Source organism: Myotis daubentonii, chromosome 2 (genome assembly GCF_963259705.1).
Source record: "Myotis daubentonii chromosome 2, mMyoDau2.1, whole genome shotgun sequence".
NCBI classification, from domain to species: Eukaryota; Metazoa; Chordata; class Mammalia; order Chiroptera; family Vespertilionidae; genus Myotis; species Myotis daubentonii.
Window position 1 is genome coordinate 110,739,270 of NC_081841.1, and position 24,474 is coordinate 110,763,743.

Sequence of the window (24,474 nt, forward strand, 5' to 3'; positions counted from 1 at the left end):
GGATCAGGGGGTTGGGGCGCCACCCTCTATCACCCACAGAGCAGGGCCGATCAGGGGGTTGGGGCGCTGCCACTGTCACACTCAGGGCAGGGCCGATGGGGAGGTTAGGGCTCTACCCCATCACACACAGAGCAGGGCCCTTAGGGGGTTGGGGGTTGGGATGCCACCCTCTATCACCCACAGAGCACGGCCGATCAGGGAGTTGGGGCGCCGCCAATCTCACACTCAGGGGAGGGCCGATGGGGAGGTTATGGCTCTACCCCGTCACACACAGAGCAGGGCCCGTGGGGTGGGGGGTTTGGGGCACCACACCCTGTCGCACACAGAGCCGCAGGGTGATCAGGGGTTTGGGGAGCTCCCCCCTATCAGGCACAGAGCAGGGCCGATCAGGGGGTTGGGGCGCCTTCCCCTGTCAGAAAAAGAGCAGGGCCAATAGGGAGGTTGTGGCCCCGCCCCCTGTCACATACAGAGTCGCAGGGCGATCAGGGGGTTTGGGCACTGCCCCCTGTCACGCTGATCCCGTTGCCAGGAGGCCTCTTGGCTCCTCTGATCCTGGTGCTGGGAGGCATATTACCCTTTTACTATATAGGATAGAGGCCTGGTGCACAAGTGGGGGCCGGCTGGTTTTCCCTGAAGGGTGTCCTGGATCAGGGTGGGGGTCCCCACAGGGGTGCCTGGCCAGCCTGGGTGAGGGGATGATGGTTGTTTGCATCTGGTCACACACCCTTCAGGGTGGGGGTTCCCACTGGGGTGCCTGGCCAGCCTGGATGAGGGGATGATGGCTCTTTGCAGCTGGTCACACACCCTTCAGGGTGGGGGTCCCCACTGGGGTGCTGTGCCAGTCTGGGTGAGGGGCTGAGGGCTGTTTTCAGGCTGGGACTAAAGCTCCCAACTGCTCCTTTTTTTCTTTTTCTTTTTTTTTTCTGGGCCAGCTTTAGCTCTGAGGCTTGGCTCCAGCTCTGAGGCCTCAGCTGCTGAAAACAGGTATCTGGTTTGTTTAGGTTCTATAATCGAAACTCTGTATCAACTCCAGCTCTGAGATCCCAGCTGGCTGAAAGCTGGTTTCTGGGGTTTTGTTTAGCTTCTATATTTGTTACAATGTTTCTTAAACTGCAAGCTCAGAGGCCGGCAAGGCAGGCAGGGAACGTTGGTTTCCTCCGTCACTGAAGCAAGCAAGCCTCATGTTCAGTTTAAGCTGCCTGGCTGCTGGCCGCTATCTTGGCTGGCAGTTAATTTGCATATCGCCCTGATTAGCCAATGGGAAGGGTAGCGGTTGTACACCAATTATCATGTTTCTCTTTTATTAGATAGGATATAAGCCTAAGCGGCCATCCGACCATTTGACTGTCCAACCAGTAGCTATGACACACAATGATCACCAGGGGGAAGACGCTCTTACTGGTAGCTATGATGCGCACTGACCACATGGTGACTTGGAAGCTCTGGTTCTCAGGTGATGCACCTGGAACCAGAGAGGAGGGAGCTGATTTCAGGGTTCATCACCCAAGAACCGCCCTCTCGCAATCCAGGACTCTCAGGGAATGTCGGAGGGCCTGATCACCCCACACAGCCTGCTGCTCAGTCATTTGGTCGTCCCTCACTGCCCCACATGCCAGCCTTGTCACCCCAGTTAGCCTGTGCAGTCATCCATTTGGTTGTGATAGCCCCTGGCTCTTTAAATATATAGACTAGAGGCCCAGTGCACAAAAATTTGTGCACTCGGGGGCAGGGGGGCATCCCTCAGCCCGGCCTGTGCCCTCTCGCAGTCTGGGACCCCTCAGGAGATAACGACCTGCTGGCTTAGGCCTGCTCCCGGGTGGCAGAGGGCAGGCCCAATCCCTAGGTGCAGCCCCTGGTCATGCACAGAGCAGGGCGGATTGGGAAGTTGCGATGCCACCCTCAGTCACGCTCAGGGTAGGGCCGATTAGGGGGTTGGGGTCCCGCCCCCTGTCACACTCAAGGCAGGGTCAATGGGGAGGTTGCGGCGCCACCCCCTGTCACGAACAGAGCAGGGCCAATCAGGGGGGTTGGGGCTCTGTACCCTGTCACGCACAGAGCAGGGTAGATCAGGGGGTTGGGGAGATCCCCCCTGTCACTCATAGAGTAGGGCCGATAGGGGAGTTGGGGCACCACCCCCTGTCACACACAGAGCCGCAGGGCGATCAGGGGGTTTGGGCGCTGCCCCCTGTCACGCTGATCCTGGTGCCGGGAGGCCTCGCGGCTCCGCTGATCCTGGTGCTGGTAGGCATATTACCCTTTTACTATATAGGATAGAGGCCTGGTGCACGTGTGGGGGCCGGCTGGTTTTCCCTGAAGGGTGTCCCGGATCAGGGTGGGGGCCCTCACTGGGTTGCCTGGCCAGCCTGGGTGAGGGGCTGAGGGCTGTTTTCAGGCTGGCGGGTGACTGAAGCTCCCAACCATTCCTTTTTTTCTTTTTTTTTTATTTATTCTGGGCCAGCTTTAGCTCTGAGTCTCCAGCTCTTTGGCCTCCACTCCTGAAAGCAGGTATCTGGTTTGTTTCAGTTCTATAATTGAAATAATGTATAACTCCAGCTCTGAGATCCCAGCTCGCTGAAAGCAGGTTTCTGGGGTTTTGTTTAGCTTCTATGTTTGTAACTATGTTTCAAACTGCAGGCTCAGAGGCCGGCAAGGCAGGCGGGGAACGTTGGTTTCCTCTGTCACTGAAGCAAGCAAGCCTCATGTTCAGTTTAAGCTGCCTGGCTGCTGGTCGCCATCTTGGCTGGCAGTTAATTTGCATATCGCCCTGATTAGCCAATGGGAAGGGTAGCGGTCATACGCCAATTACCATGTTTCTCTTTTATTAGATAGGATTACTAGAGGCTGGTACTCGAATTTGTGCACAGGTGTGGTCCCTTGGCCAGGCCAACAATTGGAGCTGATTGGGCCGGCTGGCTGGAGGGAGGGACTGCAGGAGGTTTGCCAGACACAGGAGGTTGGCTGTGGGAGCTCACTGACCACAAGGGGGCAGCTCTGGAGATGAGCATCTGCCCCCTGGTGGTCAGTGTGCATCATAGCTACCAGCCAGTCATTTAGGCTTTTATATACACACATTGTGGTTTCAATTGTTTTTAGGTATTGAAAAGGAGGGGCAGAATTTTCACTTGAGCCTGAAGCTAAAATTGCCCTTAGCTCAAAAATCTGCATACCACTGAGACACATCTTGGTGCGGCTCATTTTGAACCCCCACACTGTTCTATTATGTGTATAAGTATTGGGAACCATCTTATCTCTTTAGTGATAGGAACCTTTTGTTATGTAACAGTGACTAACTTTATCTCATTAGTTGTGTTTTGGCTTCAAGCCTGTATCCAGTATTCATGCAACAACTTCAGCACTTCTGTTCAATATTTACCTGGCATATCTTTTATTTTATTTTCTCTAAATTTTTCTAGATTTTTATGTATTAGATAGGAATATCCCATGGACACAGACAATAGTCTGGTGAAGGCCTGGAAGAGGTGGGTGCAGGGTGGAGGAGATCAATGGGAAAAAAGCTAAAACAAAGGGACATCTGTAATACTTTCAACAATAAATATACATTTTAAGTAAAAATATCTTAGAAAAGAGTTTTATGTGAAATAATATAATTGCTCTACACTGTACTTTATATTCTCAATTCCTCTAAAAGAGATATTAATTGACCCTATGTTCACTGACTGCAGGACTGACTTCTGCCATGCTGACCTAGCACTGACTGCCACGGGGGCTGCTATCAGACCCTGCTTTTCTCTCTGGGCTTCTGTCTAGGCCTGATTGCAGCCCCCTCAGCAGTCAGTTCTGGGTCACTGAGGTTCCCACAGTGCAGCAGTCAGTGCTGGGTCGCCAGGACTGACTTCCGGTGTTCAGTTAAGCCTTTGGTCGTTTTGGACGTTATGGACCCTGGCTCTTTATATATATATAGACTAGAGGCCCGGTGCATGAAATTCGTACACTGGAGGGTGGGGGTCCCTCAGTCCAGCCTGCCCCCTCTCACAGTCCAGGAGCCCTCAGTGGATGTCCAGTCTGGCAGCAGAGGTTCAGAGCAGGAGCCCCGTTTGTGTGTGTGTGTGTGTGTGTGTGTGTGTGTGTGTCCACTGGGGGCCTGCCCCCAGCCACACTGCGGAGGCTTGGAGCAGGCGCCCCTCTGCATTGACCTCTCAGGCTCCTGGCTATGCCTGCATGTTGTTCTCTACCTTGAGCAGCGGCCAGGTTGGGCTGGAAACCTGGGTCGCCGGCAGCCCAGGCCCCCAAGCCACTCCTTGGGTGGAAGCCAGGGCGGGCAGGAACCTTGGCTTCTTTCATCGCCCGGGGCAACCCAAGCCTCCAGCTTCGTGGCTGCCGCCATCTTTGTTGGGTTACTTTGCATACTGGCCCTGATTGGCTGGTAGGTGCAGTGGAGTGACACCAATTTGCATGTTTCTCTTTTATTAGTGTAGATTGTATTATTTTCCATACGGCTGTAAAGCTATTTTTGCCCCACCCTGTGCATATATACACATACATACAAACATATATGCATATTTTCAGTTTTCTTTGCATAGAAACTGTATTTATAGAAAATAATAATTATTGCAGTTCTTCAAAGATCTTGTTGGGAAGTGGGGCTGAGCCTGTTAAACCATGATGTGACATGAGTACCTGCTACCTGACAAATTGCTTCTAATGGTTTTAACCAAGCAGTAGGAACCATTAACCTGGGAGACTAGGAGTCTGTTTAGTTCAAAACCGCCACTCTCTGGAGCATTTTTAAATACCTTGAGATTTTGCTTCCTGGCAATTGTTGTCAGTTTGGCTCAAATAAACTCAAAAATTGCTTTTTCTTTTGAGAGATGACTGATTCCTGGAGCTGTTTTAGGAGCTGTCAACTTTTTTATTGGGTTTGCACCCTTTTTGAAGCCTTTTTCTCTTTTTGATTCATCATTTCTTAAAAAGTCTCTATGAATTTTCCCTTCTTTGCAAGTTGGTATTCAAGGTAGCATCTGGTGTCTGTACACAGTAATCTCATGGGGAACTCTTTCAAGGGATTTTCACAGCTCTAGGATCTGGTGGCCACTTGGACGGGATTTTGCAGTTGTTCAGTTTTGCACTCCAATGGACACACAAAATATTAGACAGAAACTAATACTACTTTCAAGTAAATTTGTAGAGGGGAGGAAAACAGGGAAGACTGGATTATCTAATCCAATTAGAACCAGTGGAACTTTCTTCCTTATCTTCATAGAGTTTACTTCTAAACATACGATGGTGTGATCAAAGGTGACACAATAATGTGTTTTCAACTTAAATGCACTATGAACTGCCAAAAGGTCACTAAGGGAGATTGTGGAATATATTTTATTCAGTTTTCTGGGCTCAATATGGAGCAGTTTTGTTTGAAGAGAACCTAAATGACCTCTGGAGGTCTTTTCTCTGAACTTTTTAAGTCAGTGGTTCTCAACCTTCTGGCCCTTTAAATACAGTTCCTCGTGTTGTGACCCAACCATAAAATTATTTTCATTGCTACTTCATAACTGTAATGCTGCTACTGTTATGAATCGTAATGTAAATATCTGATATGCAAGATGGTCTTAGGCGATCCCTGTGAAAGGGTCATTTGACCACCAAAGGGGTCGCGACCCACAGGTTGAGAACCGCTGTTTTAAGTGATAAGTGGGTTGCGGTACAGAGTACAACTGCGAAGGCAACTCAGGAAAGTTGTAGAATGATGAGCCAGAGTAAAAGCTGCTTGTCTCACTGTTCCTCTTTTCCCTGTATCTTGGTTCTGTCTATTCTTTGTTTCTCTCTTTTTCTCTTTGTTCCTCTTTCTCTCTTTGGCTCCCTTTTCTCCTCTCACCGTTAGAGCATAGTCTGTTTCTCCTGAATCCTTTCCCAAAGCCTTTGTGTTGCATTAATGTATTTATTACTTTTAGAAATCAACGAAAGTTATTATATAATTTGTTAAATGTGACTGAAAGGAATACAGTGGGGCCTTGACTTACGAGTGTCCCGACTAACGAGTTTTTCAAGATAAGAGCCATCTCTCGGCCGATTTTTTGCTTTGAGTTGTGAGCTAAAATTCGGGTTACAAGCCAGCTTCAGATACCCCACCGCTAGTTGGCTCAGCGAACGTCACAGTGAATGCCACAACATCAGCCCAGCATCACGTATCTCACTCATTCACTTCTTGATTTGACATACGAATAATTTGAGTTATGAGCTCTGTCACAGAATGAATTAAACTCGTAAGTCAAGGCCCCACTGTATGCTGAAATCATACTTAAAAAGAAGCAATAATTTTTACTTCATCAGTAAATTTGAAAATTCACTCATTGAGCAACACTCAGGTTGCTTCCATATTTTGGATATTTATATCCTATATAATAAAAGCCCAGTGACCATTATGGTGGAATGACCAGAACAACCAGTCGACCAGTCACTATGATGAGGACTGACCACCAGGGGCCAGACCCTAAACACAGGAGGAGGGGAAGGGGAGGCACAGTGAGGCCTGGAGGTGCACACTATGGCCCAGGGATCCCGGGAACCACAATCCCAGAGATTGCTTTCCAATATAAAAAATAAAAAAGGCGACCTACGCCACCACCTTGGGAAGAATGGTTCCAGGAGGGAAAGGTGTCCCTAGGTCCTGCCCAGCCTGGCTGGCATGCTGCGGGCTCACAGGGACTCACCAGTGACGTTCAAAAAGCACAACTACTCTGACTCCAAAGCCGGTTGCACTGACAGCTGCTCCCCAGCCAGCTCCATGGCAGACACATTGCTGCTGGTCCACCTCAGCTCTGACTTCGAGCTTCTGGTTTCCTGCCCACCCCTTCATATATTACATTCGCTTGGGGATGTGGCTTGGGCCTCCCTGGCCAAGTAGCACCACAGCACAGCTAGAGAGTGGCAGGACACAGCCACCAGGGCTGGCTGGGCATTGATTTGGTCACTGACTGACATCCATATGCAGTTATATTGTGTGTTTACATTTGTAGGGAAGTAGGGCAGCCCACTCCTGCTGCTTGCCTCACCTTCTAGGCTAAGAAAGGCCGGCTGATCTCTGTGTTTCTCCTCCCATCTGGAATCAAAACCTCTTGAGGATGAATGATCCCAGCAATGGCCCCATCACACGCTCAGTGTCACTGTCACAGATATTCCCAATCAGCCCATTCCTCAGCCTGCAGTGCCACTCCTCACCTGTCACCCCCTGAGGACCACCTTATGTTATCCTATTTGAAATGTGAGCAAGATCTCAAATGCCCCCTGTCAATAGTTCCCTTGCCCAACCTTTATTCCTCTAAAAACCTTGCATTTTAAAAATATATATTTGATTAATTTCAGAGAGGGAAATAGAAATAGAAACATCAATGATGATAGAGAATCATTGATTGGCTGCCTCCTGCACGTTCCAAACTGGGGATCAAAACATCCCCTGGCCCTTCCCCGAGTCCCTTCCCTGACCAGCAGGCCTATGGCTGCAGTGTGGCACAGAGGGAAGAAGGAGGTGGGGAACTTCAGGGTGGTGGGGCACCGAGAGCAGCGTCGGTGTCTGGCATCTGTTCCTTCTGTACCTGGCCTGGCAACCATCACCTCCTCTCCCAACACCGCTGGGGCCTTTGGGCCCCGATCAGCCTGGCCCTGATTGGCCTTGATCACCACCAGGCCTAGGGACCCCACCCATGCATCAATTTCCTGCACTGAGCCTCTAGTATATATATAAAAGGCTAATATGCAAAGTGTCCCCTTGGGAGTTCGACCGGGAGACCAGGAGTTCTATCGCTCACTATGATGTGTGCTGACCACCAGGGGGCAGAGCCGAATGAAAGGAGGCCCCAGCCAGCAGCTGGAAGGCCCCAATTGGCCCTGTTCGCCAGCTAGGCCTAAGGACCCTACCCATGCATGAATTTCCTGCACAGGGCCTCTAGATATAAATAATGTCACATTGAATGTCCTAAACCTGACAAGTTCAGGGGAGGCCTGCATGGTGACCTTACAAACTCAGAGACCTAAAATAACCAAGATGGTTAAAACTTTTAATTAAAAGCAGGTTATGATGGCACTCTCCCTTCAGGGGTCTATAAGAAATAAGGTGAGCCCCCAAATTGTGGGGTCCTGGTAGAACACAAAACATACTCGGGAGCTAGGCAGCAAGGCAAATATCTTTACTTCTATGTAGAAGGGTGCGCCCGCACATGGTTTGGAAGCACACATACACACTGAGCAGGTGGTCTGCTTGGCTTAATAATTTGATGCACGTGACCTGTCCCTCACTCTTGATTGGAACTCAGGTGCACAGTCTTTTGCAATTGGCTAATTCGAAGGGAGGGGTTGGCCTTTGCCGTTTCAAGATGGCGACCCCCAGGGGAGCTGAAAGCCATGTGGTCAACATGGTGGCTGCCAAGTCATGCAGTCCAAAATGGCAGCTGTCTAAATTGTTCTTTGAAAGAAAAGACTTGCTTATTCTCACAATTCCCCCCTTTTCTTTATTTAAACACTTTTCTTCAAACTTGACTAACGTTTATTGACTTTCCTCCTCTGCAGTGTCTAGGATGAGATTATTTTGCTGTTTGGTCAATGCGGTTTCAATTAACCTTTGGATAAGGTCCCCCATACATGGGATGATGTAACATCCCATCATTGTAACTTCTAATCAAAGGGGTGAATATGGACACCATTGTTCCCTTCCACTTTCCAAACCACTGCTCTAGTGAATCAGAGAAAGGATCCTCAATCCCAGGGTTCTAGCTAACGCATTAGCTAAAACTCCCATTGCCTTAGGGCCTCTGTGATGGTCCGTCTGGCTGTGTTGTCAGGGATGAATGTGCAGCACTGACCCCCAACATTACATATATTCCTCCTTTTTCTGCCAGAATCGTATTCAAGGCCAACCTGTTCTCCAAGATCATCCTGCTGCTGGCATCTAACTGCTTAGCTATCCCTTTAACTGCATCTCAAGTGTAGTTAACAAGCCTTTGCTGGTTAAAGTAAATATACTAGTAATTAATCCAACCACATTCTTGTTTACAGTGGGCCACCAACACAGGACAGACTCAAACCCAGTGGCAATCTGATTTACAGCCTTAAACTCCTTTGGCACCCCTTCTGAAACCCCAATGGGATCTGTGTGTATATGGGGATCAAAGGAGTCCCCTAGACTTTCTCTCCTCTTCCTAGTCTGTCAGTCTGTTGAAAAAGGTTTATGATATGCCAAAGGGATAGCTAGTTGTATCAGAGTGCAAGTTCCACTCCATTTGCTGGGTAAGGCCCAAGTCAGGGTCTCCCATGACACCACCAGACATCAGCATGCGGTATCGGCAGTGCAGCATGATTGGCTTCTGAGGATACTTGGCCATTTACGTATCCGGAAAAATTTCTCATAAACTCCGAGTACTGTTCCCCCCCTTGAGAGGCATTAGGTATACTAGTAGTTTACATCAGAGGATGGGGCCTGATTGTTTTCAGGGGTCCTTGCTCTTTACCTCTGTTGGATGGAAACAGGGAGGGTCTTACAGGAAGCGTTTCCCCAGGTGGTTTCCTCCTGGTTTAAGGCAAGCACATATTCCATCTGTTACTGTCTGAGGTTCATCCGAGTGGAAATGGGACCACTTGGGCCTCTAGCCTTCCTGTCACGCAAGAGTAACAGTCGCTTTTTTTTTTTAGGGTGTGTACAGAATATTTAATCCATTCCACCTAGGCATGTGTTCCCTAATATCCTACTTCTATTTGCATGGTGGTGGCAGTGGCCTAGGGGATCTCGTCCTGTGATATCTACTCCTAAATCTAGTCCTAGCCAATCTTTTGACCTAAAGGCTGAAATATCCAAGTCATTTTAAGTTATCTATAACCAATAACTTAACTGGGTAAGCATGATCTGGATTATACACATTTCTCCAGCCCACATTGTAAGCCCCTGCAATTTTCCAGATCCCTAAAGCAAATAGAGCCCAATACATGATGGTTATTAAGACAGCTCACAGTTTCAAAGCGATATGTCCTGGTATGGCTGTTCAAGTTGAGGTGTGTCCACCCTTAACCCGTGGGTGATGGGTCCAACCTTGCTCTGCAGTCTGAACAGCAGTCTCTGTGGTAAGCAAGACAGGTAAGGTCCTTCCCAGGAGGGTTCCAACTTGCTTCCCTTCCAAGTCTGGATTAGAACAAACGTAGTCTTTCAGTCCATGGCAAAGAATTGGAAACTCAAGAGGGCCTTGGGTCAGGAGGCCTTCTAGCCTGAGAGAGATTAAAGTAGATGAGATCCCCAGTACATAGTTCTTAAGATATTTGGTCTCTAGTTCCCATTGTACGAAGATCTTGAGGCATTCCGGGGCCTATTGGAATCACCTACAGCCAACTGTAGGTCAATTTTTTTTATTAAAATTTAAACCCTAGGAAGGTTGCCAAACTCATCTTACCAAAAGATTATACAACATTCAAAGTGACAAGAGGGTATTAAACAAAAACAAGCTAGTATAACTTCAGTTCCCATAACTAAGTTTTTTTAATTCCTGATTAATATAACATAATGATTTATAGAACTTTTGCTTCAGAAAAGGACTAACCAAAATAAGGTTTATTTTCTAACTTCATTTGTCCTTGGGTGAGGTCAGCAAATGACACTAATTGGATTTCTGCTATCAGTCTCCCTAAGTACATTGATATAAGCTACTTACTCTCTGTTTAGGGAGGCAAAATGCAAATCATTTACTCTTAAGTGTCCTTGGTTTAGGGAAGGTAAGGATTTACTAGATGGCTCCAAATTGCTGTTTAACTATCTTAATTTCCCTATTCTACTTATCCTGGCTTACTGGCCTCATTTATTCAAATTTTTCAACATTTTTCTTTACAAACATTCTATAACTTTCACAATTTTTTCTTTAGAAACCTTATAATTTTCAGAAATAACCAGATTTAGAAATCACTTTCTTTCTTCTTTAAAATGCATTTTCATGCCTCATGCTTTCTCTTATACCAAAACCATAATTTCTTATCATAATTTTAGAATTCTTAACCCTTAGAAACCTTAATTTTTAGGTGGCATGTAAGTAATTAAATTCCTCATATTATAAATACATTCACATTTTAAGAGATATTTCAAATAAAGTATGACTTATTCATTAATAGATTCAAATTCATCCTCTATATTTTCCCTAAGAGGCAAACTAATATTAATTAATGTTTCAGTAGCCTGTTATTTCAAAATATTTAGATGTTTATCATTTAATCCAGCAATGCTCCAAAGCCTTTAAGTTATCAAAGATTTTGGAAAATTATGTGTAGGCCCATGAGGCTGGAGAAAAGGGCTGGGGGAGAAGGGAGCAGGCCCCAGAGCCTATTCCCAGACCTCTAGCTGCTTGGATTCAAAACTGCCACATTTTTCCTTAGAGATAGCATGCTACGGTTTTGGGTGATACTGTTGTGGCTTCTGTGTCTGGCCCTTTCTTATCTTTATGTACATAGACCTTCTGAGCCTCTCTTAACAGCTCTTGTGCACTTCTAACCTTCCAGTTCTCTAACTTTGCAGTTTTCTTGAGATGTCAGGTCAATTATTAGTGACAAATTGTAATTTTTAATATTTCCTGGCCCTATAGGTCCTCGGGGTCTGGCCCAGAGTGCTTTCTCATTTGATCTTTTAGTCTTGGTAAAATTTGTAAGGCCCTTCTTCTTTGCCTTTCAGAAAATTGAAGGCTTTATTTAGGTTCTGAGACTGGGGAACTGCTTCCCTAATCCCTTTAATAATTAGTTCCCTGAGAGATTTCTCATCCATCCCCTATGGGCCTTGTTGTTAAGGTCCCACTGGGACTCCTGGGTTTAGAAATTTTACATCTGCTGGAAGTATTCCAGGGCCAGCCAGGTGCTCCCTTTCCCAGATAGCCATAGCCAACCTTCAAATCATTCCCCCTCTTTTCCTGAAAATAGTATTCCCCAGATAGACATTGACTCAGTCCACGTACACAATTGTGGACCCCAAAATGGGTCTAGCTGGTCAGCTAAGCCACATGGGTCTTCCAGCGAGGTTTTAACTCTTTTTTATTTTTTTTATTTTACTGATCCACCTCCTTTCACAACCTAGAAAAGCTGGTTCCTGGTGGCGTAGGGGCCTCAGGGCCAGTTGGAGCCTTATATGGAGAGCTCTACTCCCAAGGGGAAGGCTGGAATTACAAATCGCCATCTTAGCTGTTCCCTCAGATTGTCCTCTGGTCACATAGGGAGGGAAGGCAGGACAAGGAATCCCCCTTCTCTGTCTGCCATTGTTCTCTTTTAGGCTTCTCTACTTTTACAGGAAGAAGGACGACTGGCCCCTTCCTCCAACAGAGAGCATAGTCAATCTCCTGTTGAGTGACTGGACTTTTATTATTAACATATTTATAATTATTACTGAAAAGCTTTATCATAATTCCTTCATTTTAGTTACATCTATTTATTATACATATCTTAACTTTGAGATTTTTAAAGCCAATTATTACCTAAAGCATTTTCTTTTTTTTTAAATTAAATGCTTTATTGTTTAAAGTATTATATGAGTCTCCTTTTTCCCCCCATTGACCTCTCCACTGCCACCTCTGCCCCCAAGCACAAGCCATCACCCCACTACTGTCTGTGTCCATTGGTTTTGCTCATATGCATGCATACAAGTCCTTTGGTTGATCTCTTACCTCCTTACCACCTGCCTTCCCATATAGGTTGGACAGTCTGTTCAATGCTTCTATGCCTCTGATTCTATTTTTGTTCATCAGTTTATCTTGTTTATTATATTCCACAAGTGAGTGAGATCATGTGATATTTATCTTTCTTTGGCTGGCTTATTTCGCTTAGCATAATGCTCTCCAGTTCCATCCACGCTGTCACAAATGGTAAGAATTCCTTCTTTTATACAGCAGCTTAGTATTCCATTGTATAGGTGTACCACAGTTTTCTAATCCACTCATCTGCTGATGGGCACTTAGGCTGTTTCCAAATCTTAGCTATTGCAAATTGTGCTGCTATGAACATAGTGGTGCATATGTCCTTTCTGATTGGTGTTTCTGTTTTCTTTGGATATATTCCTAGAAGTGGGATTACTGGGTAAAATGGGAGCTCCGTTTTTAATTTTTTGAGGAAACACCATATGATTTTCCACAGTGGATGCACCAGTCTCTATTCCCACCAGCAGTGTAAGAGGGTTCCTTTTTCTCCACAGCCTCTACAGCACTTGTCATTTGTTGATTTGTTGATGATAGTCGTTCTGACAGGTGTGAGATGGTACCTCAGTGTCATTTTGACTTGTATCTCTCGGATGATTAGTGACTTTAAGCACGTTTTCATATGTCTCTTGGCCTCTGTATCTCCTCATTCGAAAAGTGTCTATTTAGGTCATTTGCCCATTTTTTGATTGGATTGTTTATCTTTCTTTTGTTGAATTGTATGAGTTGCCTATAAATCTTCAAGATGAAACCCTTATCAGAGAGAACATTGGCAAATACATTTTCCCATACAATAGGCTTTCTTGTTGTTTTGTTGATGGTTTCTTTTGCTGTGCAGCAGCCTTTTATTTTGATGTAGTCCCATTTGTTTATTTTCCCTAAGTTTCCATTGCCATAGGAGCTGTATCAGTTAAGATATTGCTACAACAAATGTCTGCTATTTTGCTGCCCGTGGATTCTTCTAAGATTTTTATGGTTTCCCGTCTTAATTTTAAGTCCTTTATGCATTTTGAGTTTATTTTTGTATGTGGTGTAACTTGGTGGTCTAGTTTCATTTTTTGCATGTATATGTTCAATTTCCCAACACCATTAATTGAAGGGACTGTCTTGACTCCTTTGTCAACTATTAACTGAACATAATGTCTTGGGTTGATTTCTAGATTCTCTGTTCAGGTCTATATGTCTGTTCTTGTGCCAGTACTAAGCAGTTTTGAGAACCATGGTTTTGTAATATAGCGTGATATCTGGTATTGTGATCCCTCTGACTTTGTTCTTTCTCAGGATTGCTGCAACTATTTAGGGTCTTTTGTTTTATTCCATGTGAATATCTTGGAGAGTCTGTTTTATGTCTGTGAAATATGCCCTTGGTATTTTAATAGGCATTTCTTTAATCTATAAATTGCTTTGGGTAGTATGGACATTTTAATGATGTTGATTCTACCAATCCATAAACATGGTATGTTCTTCCATTTGTTTATGTCTTCCGCTATCACTTTTTTCAATGTCCTATAGTTTTCTGAGTACAGGTCTTTTACCTCGTTAATTAAGTTTATTCCTAGGTATCTTAATTCTTTTGTTGCAATGGTAAGTGGGATTTTTATTTTAGTTTCTCTTTCTGTGAGTTTGTTATTGGTATATAAAAAAAACATAATTTTTCTGGGTGTTAATTTTTTATCCTGCTAAATTTCCAAATTCATTTATTAAGTCTAGTAGTTTTTGATGGAGTCTTTAGGATTTTTATGTACAATATGATATCATCTGCATATAATGACAATTTTACTTCATCTTTTCCAATTTGGATGCCTTTTATTTCTTCTTGTCTGTTCACTATTTTTAGCACTTCCACTACAATGTCAAACAGATGGGGTGAAAATGGGCATCCCTGTCTTGTTCCTATTTTTAGGGAAAATGGTTTTAATATTTGCCCATAGAGTATGATGTTGGCTGTAGGTTTGTCATATAAGGCTTTAATGTGTTGAGGTATGATCTCTTTATTCCCACTTTCCTGAGAGTTTTTATCAAGAAACAGTGTTCAATTTTGTCAAATGCTATTTGTGCTCCTTCCTTTTGAATTTTTTTGGAATAGTCTGAGGAGGATAGGTTTTAGTTCTTCTTTGAATGTTGTACAACTCCCCTGTGAAGCTGTCCAGACTTAGATGTTTGTTTGCTGGATTTTTTTTTTTATTAATTCTTCAATTTCATCAGTGGTTACTGGCATTTTAATGTTTTTTATTCTTCTTGATTGAGTTTTGGAAGATTGTTTTTTTCTAGGAATATGTCCATTTTGTCTGGGTTGTCCAATATGTTGGAGTAGAGTTGTTCATAGTATATTTTTACAATCCTTTGTATCTCTGTGGGGCCAGTTGTTACTTCACCTTTTTCATTTCTGATTTTGTTTATTTGGTGTGCCTGGCTAGCACTACACCAATCTTGTTTATCCTTTCAAAGAACCAGCTCTTGTTTTTATTGATCTTTTGTATTGTTTTTTTGGTCTCTATGCCATTTATTTGCTCTCTGATCTTTATTATTTCCTTCCTTCTGCTTACTCTGGGATTTTCTTGTTGCTCTTTTTCTAATTCTTTAAGTTGTTGGGTTAGATAATATATTATCAGTCTTTCTTGTTTTTTGAGGTAGGCCTGTAGAGCTAAGAACTTCCCTCTCAGGACTGCTTTACTGTGTCCCATAGATTTTTGATTGTTGGGTTTTCATTTTCATTTGTTTCCCAGAATGTTTTTATTGCTTCTTTGATTACTTTGTTAATCCAATCATTGTTTAATAGCATGCTATTTAGCCTCCTTGTGTTTAATTTTTTTTTTTTTGTATCTGATTTCTAATTTCATGCCATGGTGATCTGAGAAGATGTTAGGTATGATTTCTATTTTCTTGACTTTGAAGAGACTTAGCCCATATCTTAACACATTGTCTTTCTTTAAAAATATCCTATGTGCACTTGAGAAGAATGTATATTCTGCTTCTTTTAAGTGAAATGCTCTGAAGATGTCAATTAGTTCCATCTGATCTAGTGAGTCATTTAGGATTTCAGTTTCTTTGCTGACTTTTTGTCTAGAAAATTTATTGAATGACGTCAGTGGGGTATTAAAGTCCCCTACTATGATTGCATTGCTGTCTATCTCTCCCTTGATATCTTCCAGAAGTTTTTTTTATGTATTTGGGTGCTATGTATTGGGTGCATATATGCTTACCAGAGTTATATCCTCTTATTGTATTGGTCCCTTTAGTATTATGAAGTGGTTTTTCATATCTGTTGTTATGGCCTTCACTTTGAGGTCTATTTTGTCAGATATAAGTGTTGCTACCCACAGCTTTTTTTTTTTTTTCATTTCCATTTGCCTGAAACTTTTTTTTCCCATCCCTTCACTTTACGTTTGTGTGAGTTCTTGTTCTGTGGTGGGTCTCCTGTAGACAGTATATATATGGGTCATGTTTTTTCTGTTGTTGTTTTTTTATCCATTCAGCCACCCGATGTCTTTTGTTTAGAGCATCTAATCCATTTAGGTTTAAGGTTATTATTGACTAGAGTCCCGGTGCAAGAAATTCATGCATAGCTAGATTCCCTAGGCCTGGCTGGAGATCCAGGCTGATCAGGGCCTTCTGACTGCCAGCTGGGGCCTCCCTTCTGGCTGCTGGCCAGAGCCTCACTTTCCCAGCTGCCTGGCTGCCAGCCTGGTCCTTCCTTCCTTCTGCGCTGCCCCCAATGGTCAGCAGAGGTCATAGAGAGTGATCAAATTCCTGGTCTCTCAGTCAAACTCCAAAGGGGACACTTTGCATATTAGACTTTTATATATATAAATAGTTACTTGTTTGTTGCCATTTTTATTCTTTATGCCTGTATTCCTTCTTCCCTTTCTATACCTTCTTTTTTTATAGCAATGTCTTATCATCTCTTACATTGCTCGCTTGGTGGTAATAAACTCCCTTAGCCATTTTTTTTTTTTTGTCTGTGAAGATCCTGATTTCACCTTCAATTTTGATTGGTAGCTTTGCTGGGTAGAGTATTCTTGGGTTCAGTCCCTTGCTTTGTATCACTTTGTATACTTTGTTTTATTCCCTTGTGGCCTGATGTGTTTCTGTTGAGAAATCATTTGATAGTCTAATGGGAGATCCCTTATAGGTTACTTTCTGTCTCTCTCTTGCTGCCCTTAAGATTCTTTCCTTGTCATTAACGTTTGCCTTTGTAATTACAATGTGTCTTGGTGGGGGTCTTTTTGGGTTCATCTTGATTGGGACTCTCTATGCTTGAGTGAGTTTTTTCTTCCCCAAGTCAGGGAAGTTTTCTGTCATTATTTCTTCAAATATGCTTTCTATTCCTTGCTCATCTCCTTGACCTTCTAGTACCCCTATTATGCATATGTTGCTTTGTTTCATGTTGTCCTAAAGCTCCGTGAAACTCTCCACCTTCTTTTTTAAATTTTTTTTCAATTGCTGTTCAAAGTGGGTGTTGTTTTTTTTTCCTACCCTGTCTTCTAACTCACTGATTTGGTCCTCCACTTCTAGTCTACTGTTGAAACCTTCCATTGTGCTTTTTTGTTTTGTTTTGTTTTTAAACATATATATTTTTTTATTTCAGAGAAGAAGGGAGAGGGAGAGAGAGATAGAAACATCAATGATGACAGAGAATTATTGATTGGCTGCCTCCTGCACTGCATGCCCCACACTGGGAATGGTGCCTGCAACCTGGGCATGGCATGTACCCTTGACTGGAAGCGAACCCAGAACCCTTAAATCTGCAGGCTGAGGTTTTTATCCACTGAGTCAAACCAGCTAGGACTCAATTTTGTTTTTTATTGTAGCTTTATCATTCTTGATCTCCTATTGATTTACAATTATGTTGTTTATGACCCTTACTCTGAATTCTTTCTCTAACATATTGCTTGCCTCCATTTCATTGAGTCCCTTTTCTGTTGATTCCCCCTTTTCTTTCCCTGGGGAGTTATTTTTTAGTTATTTTTTTCTGTATCTTTCTGGTCCTGGGCACCCTGCTTGGATTTGAGAGGTTGAAGATCCTACCAGGCTAATGATCCTGGATTCACTAACCATAGACTGAATCTGCCTTGAGTGCCATACCTTTATTGTCTCTGTGCTGAGTTATATCCCCTTCTCCCACAGATCTGGTCCTTCATTTGTCCGCTTCAGATTCTCGGCATGGCAGGAGTGCATGCACAGTTCATCTGGTGTGTGACTCCCTGTGAGGACCCAGAGGCCTCTGGCATGCAATTTGCTGTACCTCCCTGGCTCCTGTGGCAGGGTGGCACCCTGGTTCCCTCTGGTAGTGTACTTTCAGCATGGTCCTGTGGCCCCTGGCTAGATGCACCAGATTTCTCAGTGTCACCCCAGCAGCACTCTTTTGTGGCCTGGATTGGGGTGTGTGCTGGGTTTCTCAGGATAGACCTGGCAGGACTGTCTCAGGGGTAGGTGTGGAGTGGGTGTGGGTTGCTCTGGGTCGCACAGTACTAGCTCTCCTGTAGCCTCTATTGGGACATAGGCTATGTTACTCCAGGTTGCCCCAGCAGTAAGTCCCTGGGCTCGGAGTGGAGTGGGCATGGATTGCTCTGGGTTACATAGACCCTGCTCTCCTGTGGCCCAGAGTGAGGCATTTGCTGAGTTCTTCTTGGTCATCCCACCCAGGTCTCTGGGTGAAGAAGGTGCCAGTTGTTCTTGGTTGCACAATTTGCACTCTCCTGTGGCCCGGAGTGGGGCACTCACTGGGTTGCTCCAGATTGCTCTGGGTTGACCCAGCAGCAAGTCCCAGGGCTTGGGGTGGAGCAGCAAAGTTCTGGAGCCCAGGGTGGGGGTATGGCACAGGGGTCCCCCTAGCTTGGACTCGATGCGGGGTCCTGGAGTCGGATCCTGGGATGCTGGGTCCCAGTGAGCTGATGAGGAGACTTGGTGCAGGAGGTCACTCTCCAGGTTTTCTTAATAAAATTTTTTTCTAGTTAACTTTCTTTTAAAAATACAGTATAAAATGTATATGGCATACAAAATGTGTTAATCAACTGTTTATGTTGATGGTGAGACTCCCCATCAACAGTAGGCTATTCGTTATAAAAAAAATTATAAGCAAATCTTCAACTGCATGGAAGTTGATTCCTGTGTTGCTCAAGAGTCAACTCTTCTTACTTTTGTAACACTCCCCACTCCATTTGAGAATTTCTTGTCACTGTATCTCTTTCCTACAGGAATCAGATCTTTATGAGGGTGGGAACACCTTCAGTTCATGGCTGTATCATTTTAGCACAGTTCTGAGCACAATGTTTTTAATGAGAAATATTTGTTAGATGGATCTTAGCCTGGCACATTTAAAAAATGCTCATGTATATTGATATCAGATTTACTTGAAAATTTTCAAGAACTCATGAATTGTATGTGAGAGAATATGAGCTATGAATATTTAGGAATGGTAAAACTTTAGAATATTTTAGAGTTTCATTTCCTGACAATGTGTATGGTTTCTTACACATGGCAATGCCTTCAGGGTTCTTGAAACAACCCTCTTAACGCATCACCACAATATCCACCAAACAGGGATAAAAATGCTGATCAGAATTGCCTGACTTGGGGGCAGAGTAAGCCTAGAAGGGAAAAAGTACTAATAGTGAGAAAAGGTGGTAAAGAGCAAAGACAAGAAATTGCTTTGCACACACTTTACTTGGTTTATTTTAAGATTGTGGATGAAAAGGGGTCACCTACTAACTTGATAAGCCCAGGGGAGGCTTGTGTGGTAGCCTTACAAACTCAGAGACCTAAAATAACCACAAAGGATGGTCTGAAATTAAAACTTTTTAACTAAAACTAGTTTATGGTAGTTTGTTATGTCCTAGGCAGAAATCTTCCCTGACAAAGGTCAATTGTCTTTTTGCATCTACGATAACATACCTTTGGGATGTCAAAGTAATTTTTGGGGGGGACCCCTTGAAACACAGGCAGCACTCTGTGGAGACTACAAATCCTCTCATTGTTATTGAGTTAATTGTTGACTGTTAACTGTCCTGTACCCATCTAAGTAAAATAAGTATGTCTCTTCATTTTACTTTTTACCCAGTCCCAGAGGTTTCCCAATTTGCTTTCTCCTGCCTCCATAATCTATGTCAATAAAGTTCATATGACCCACATACATCTCCTCTTTTGGTTGTAATGTATAAAATAAGGTGCAAAACTGTGATTCTTCAGAACATTATCTCAATCCATTAAGATTTTGCTTCCTGGCAATTGTCGACATTTTGGCCCAAATAAACTCACCCAAATTATCTATAGGTTTAAATGTTTCTAATGTTGACAAGATGAAGTGAGAATTTAAGATTAATACCTCTTCGGCCCTTTCACCCCACTCCAAACTCTAAATACACAGGAAAATGTTTGGCTATCACCTGTGGGACAGAAATTTATAATCCTTTACTGCAATCAAGCAGTATTTACCCGTTTTGTTTTTTGAAAGGCTGTTCTTTACTATTGTTGCTACTTTTGCCTAAGAAAAGTTAGTTTCTGTCTCACAGACTTTTTCCAGTTTTTAACAGGATTTCATACCAGTTGGCATTAAAGAACACGGGTCAGTTTTCTTGGTGGATCCCCTGGATCCACGTTTATCATCTATGGTCATTAAAAGTGTTTTTCCTAGTTGTCTTTGGTAATTTTAAGACCAGGTTTAGGTGAGCTATTTGTTTCTATGAGCTTGTGTGACTGTGTGAGACCATTTTTCCTCCTGTCTGTCTAGTCCCTGTTCACTTTTACTGCAAGAAAATAACTTGGATCTTGCACTACTGATTATTCTGATGAACCTGTAGGCCCTTGGTTCACAATTAAATAGAGGAAATACACAGCAGGATTCATGTATAATATTCATAGAGTTACAGAAGAATTTAGAGGTTATCTTATCCAGGGAAAAGATGGAAGAACACTTATGGACCCCTTTATAGTAGACTAGAGGCACAGGGCATCAAATTCTTGCACAGGTGTGGTCCCTAGGCCTGGCTGGCTATTGAAGCATAAGCGTCTGGGTAGAGGGCCAGGTCCCAGCTGACCTATGGGCCCTGGGCAGCATCTGGGCCCCTGAGCCCCCATAAACCCCCTCCCCATGAGTCACAGCGCCTGAGTCCCCAGAGGAGATGTGGTGAGCGAGGCCTGATGCCACGGGCCAGAGTGCAGCATGGGCCTCCGGGATGCCCAGTGGCCTGCCTTGCAGACTGGTTCCTGTGCAAACCCGCAGGGAGACCCGCTGGGCTCTGCGGTTCTGGTGGCTGCAGCCTGGCTCACCAGGAAGAGGTCACACAGGTGCTGGGTGGGCTTCTTGCAGGTACCGAACACCTGAGCGCAGGGCTTCCTCCTCCCCCACCCCAAGCTCTGGCATCCCTGGGGAGGGTAGCAGGGGGAATGAGAGCAATCTTGGCAGACACCACACAATCTCACCACACCACCATCCCAGTAACCCTCATTCCCAGGTAGATTATGAGAGGTTGCATTCCCCCCGCCTGGACCCTTTGGGAGGTTGGTTGCCGCCACCCACACCCAGTTCCCTTTTCTAGTCCAGGGCCCGGCCTGATCAGGCGATCAGGGCCTGCAAGCCACTCCTCGCCATCTGTGGGGTGATCAATCCAGGACAGGCCCCCCACCCGGCTCCCTCAGCACCTGGGAGCTGGGCGGTGGTCCCACCCACTGCCTCCGCTGCTAGTCACCATCTGCAGGGCGATTGGTGGGGCCAGTGGGCCCCTGCTCACACCTGCCTTGGCCTGGCACTGCCTGTTCATCTGCTTCACCATCCTGCCATGGTCCCGCTTTCATCAGGGCCCATTGGGGCTGGTAGCACCTCCACTGCCGCCTGCTGCCAGGGCCCTGAAGCTGATGCCCTCCACATTCCCCGCTGCCCCATTGTGGTCAGCGCATGTCATACTGAGCGGTCAAACTCGTGGTGGAGGGGACAATTTGCATATTAAACTTTTATTATATAGGAGGACATTGTCTTAAGAATATCAGCCTAAAACTGTTGTTTTAATTATGAAAATGGAAAAAAAAATAGAGTGTATCAGCCACCATGTCATGTTCAGGGATCCCAGAGTGTATGTGGATTCATTTTCAGTAGGGAGGAGGTTTTAGTTGTTTTTTTCCAGGATAGTGGATGTTTTTCCAATGAGTGATCCTTGCCCTCAGGTGATCATATTCAAGTCAACAAATATTTCCTAAGGAATTTAGAGGGACAGTGAGAGGAGTAAGGACTTTACACCAAGGATCTTATTGGCATTAAAGGTACAACCAATACCTCATTGTGTTTGTGAAGACATATGGATTAAATTTTTGGACCTTCAACCCATTAGTGATATCCACAAGGCAATAGAGCCGGCAGGTATGTGTGTCTAAGTCACATAACAGGAAAATAAATTCTGTGGATATTTTTTATTTATTTTTTTAAATTTTTTATTGTCTAAAGTTTTACATAGTCTCCTTTTTCCCCAATTGATACCCGCCCCCCCTCCCCAGCCATTACCACCCCGGCCAGCCCTCACTGCCCCAGTGTGTGTGTCCATTGGTTATGCTAATATGCATGCATACAAGTCCTTTGGTTGCTCTCTAAACAGCCCCTCCCTTGCCATTTGTCTCTGGATCTATTATTCTTTATCAAATTATGTTGATCATTATATCCCACATATCAGTGAGATGATGTGATATTTATCTTTCTCTAACTGGCTTATTTCGCTTAGCATAATGCTCTCCAGTTGCAACCATGCTATTGCAAATGGTGAAAGTTCCTTCTTTTTTATAGCGGCATAATATTCCATTGTGTATATGTATCACAGTTTTTTAATCCACTCATTTGCTGATGGGCACTTAGGCTGTTTCCAAATCTTAGCTATTATAAATTGTGCTGCTATGAATATAAGGACACATATGTCCTTTTTGATTGGTGTTTCTGGTTTCTTGGAATATAGTCCTAGAAGTAGAATCACTGGGTCAAATGGAGTTCCATTTTTAACTTTTTGAGGAAACTCCATACTGTCTTCCACAGTGGCTGCACCAGTCTGCATTCCCACCAGCAGTGAAGGAGGGTTCCTTTTTCTCCACATCCTCATCAGCACTTGTCATTTGTTGATGATAGCCATTCTGACAGGTGTGAGATGGTACCTCATTGTTGTTTTGATTTGCATCTCTCAGATGATTAGTGACTTTGAGCATGTTTTCATATGTCTCTTGGCTTTCTGTATGTCATCTTTCAAAAAGTGTCTATTTAGGTCCATTGCCAAATTTTTTGATTGGATCATTTATCTTCCTTTTGTTAAGTTGTATGAGTTCTCTGTAAGTTTTGGAGATTAAACCCTTATCAGAGATAACATTGGAAAATATGTTCTCCCATGCAGTGGGCTTTCTTGTTGTTTTGTTGATGGTTTCTTTTGCTGTGCAAAATCTTTTTATTTTAATGTAGTCCCATTTGTTTATTTTCTCCTTAGTCTCTATTGCCCTAGGAGCTGTGTCGGTAAAGATATTGCTACAATATATGTCTGCTATTTTACTGGCTTTGTAGCCTTGAAGGATTTTTATGGTTTCCCATCTTACATTTAAGTCCTTTAGCCATTTTGAGTTTATTTTTGTGTATGGTGTTAGTTAGTGATCTAGTATCATTTTTTGGCATGTACCTAACCAAATGTCCCAGCACAATTTATTTGAGAGACTGTCTTGACTCCATTGTATGTTATTGCCTCTTTGTCAAATATTAATTGAGAATAATGGGTTGGGTCGATTTCTCGGTTCTCTTTTCTGTTTCATTGGTCTATATGTCTGTTCTTGTTCCAGTACCAGGCAGTTTTGAGAACCATGGCTTGGCAATATAGCTTGATATCTGGCATTGTGATCCTTCCAACTTTGTTCTTCTTTCTCAGGATTTCCATAGCTTTTCAGTGTCTTTTTTTATTCCAGATGAATTTTGTTCTAGATCACCAGTTCTCAACCTGTGGATCGCGACCCCTTTGGCGGTCAAACAGCCCTTTCACAGGGGTCGCCTAAGATCATCCTGCATATCAGATATTTACATGACAATTCATAAAAGTAGCAACATTACAGTTATGAGGTAGCAACAAAAATAATTTTATGGTTGGGTCACAACATGAGGAACTGTATTTAAAGGGTCTGAAGGTTGAGAACAACTGTTCTAGATCTTTGAAATATGCTGTTGATGTTTTAATGGGGATTGCATTGAATCTGTTGATTGCTTTGGGTAGTATGGACATTTTAATGATGTTGATTCTACCAATCCATGAACACGGTATGTTCTTCCATTTGTTTATGTCTTCTTCTACCTCTTTTTTCAATGTCCTGTAGTTTTCCGAGTACAGGTTTTTTACCTCCTTAGTTAAGTATATTTCCAGGTATCTTAATTGTTTTGGTGCAATGGTAAATGGGATTGTTTTTGTTTGTTTGTTTGTTTCTCTTTCTGTGAGTTCATTATTGGTGTATAAAAAGGCCTAGAATTCTGGGTGTTAATTTTGTATCCTGCTACATTGCCAAATTCATTTATTAGGTCCAGTAGTTTTTTGATGGAGTCTTTGGGGTTTTCTATGTATAGTATCATGTCATCTGTGAATAAGGAAAGTTTTACTTCTTCTTTTTTAATTTGAATGCCTTTTATTTCTTCTTCTTTTATGATCACTATGGCTAGCACTTCCAGTACTATATCAAACAGAAGTGGTGAAAGTGAGCATCCCTGTCTTATTCCTGTTTTTAGGGGAAATGGTTTTAGTTTTTGCCCATTTAGTAGGATGTTGGCTGTAGGTTTGTCATATAAGGCTTTTATTATGTTGAGGTATGATTCCTCTATTTC